The sequence below is a fragment of the Limulus polyphemus genome, unplaced genomic scaffold, assembly GCF_000517525.1.
Source record: "Limulus polyphemus unplaced genomic scaffold, Limulus_polyphemus-2.1.2 Scaffold364, whole genome shotgun sequence".
In the NCBI taxonomy this organism is placed as follows: domain Eukaryota; kingdom Metazoa; phylum Arthropoda; class Merostomata; order Xiphosura; family Limulidae; genus Limulus; species Limulus polyphemus.
Window position 1 is genome coordinate 469,185 of NW_013665974.1, and position 1,189 is coordinate 470,373.

A 1,189-nucleotide genomic window follows, 5' to 3' on the forward strand; every position below is an offset into this window, starting at 1 on the left:
GTTCAGCTTGGTGACACCTGGTTAGTTCAACCTCTCTTTTGCAGCAATGTCTGCAGTCATTTTTTGCAGGATCTTCAGCCCAGTCCATCGGCATTTCCAAGAGATTTTCCTTCTCTGTATTCAATATCATAATTATACTGGTCTGTCTTTCCAATCCAACGTGCCAGTTGTCCCTCTGGGTTCTTTGATGATCTTAACCAGTGTAATGCAGCATGGTCTGTCCTGATGGTAAACCTAGCCCCATAGAGGTAAGGATGGAAATATTTACAATAGCAAGGAGCTCCCTCCGTGTTACACAGTATTTCGTCTCTGGTCGACTGAGAACCCTACTGAAGTAGGCCACCACATGTTCGTTTTCACCAACTTTCTGAGAGAACACTCCTCCAATTCCGACATTACTAGCATCACAATCCAGTATGTATGGCAGTGAGGAATTTGGAAGCTTTAAAAGTGGAGCTGAGGCCAATTTCTCTTTCAATGTCTTGAGAGCATTCAAACTTCTGGTCTTTTGTGTCTAATCATGTGGTGGAGCAGCTATAGTTGCAAAGTCCTTTACAAACTTCTGGTAATAGGTACAGAATCCCAAGAAACTTCTTAACTCTCTCACATTGTCTGGTGTTGGCCAATCACACACTGCTTTCACCTTGTCAGGATCAGTTCTCACACCATGCTCACTTACAATGTGACCCAAGTAAAGCACCTCTTTCTGGAACAAGTGGCATTTCTTGGGATGGAGTTTGAGGTTTGCTGCTTTCAAATGCTTAAATACTTCCTCTAGCCAGGACATTTCCTCATCAAACGTTGTTACAAACACAATGACATCATCCAGGTGTACTAGGGCTATCATCCATTGTAGGCCTTCCATAGGGGTATTGTAGTTGATTTAAGTGCTGTGACATGCAAACCAACAGATGCGGCAACATTTACCGGAACTTGGCCTTTGTTGTTCCCAAACGTCATTTTATCGAAGTTAACTACCCACTTCCTCGGTAGTAAGTAATACAACCCTAATATGCATTGGTCTTCAATGTCAGCCAAGTATACTTTGTGTATGTCCTTTAAGCCCATGAGCTCTATAGTTACCCACACTGGTCTTCACAACCTTGTATAATGTCCTGTCACACCACAAAGCTTCTGGTACACCTTTGTGATCTAGCACCTTGACACTCACAAGGGTTTGCTGGGATGC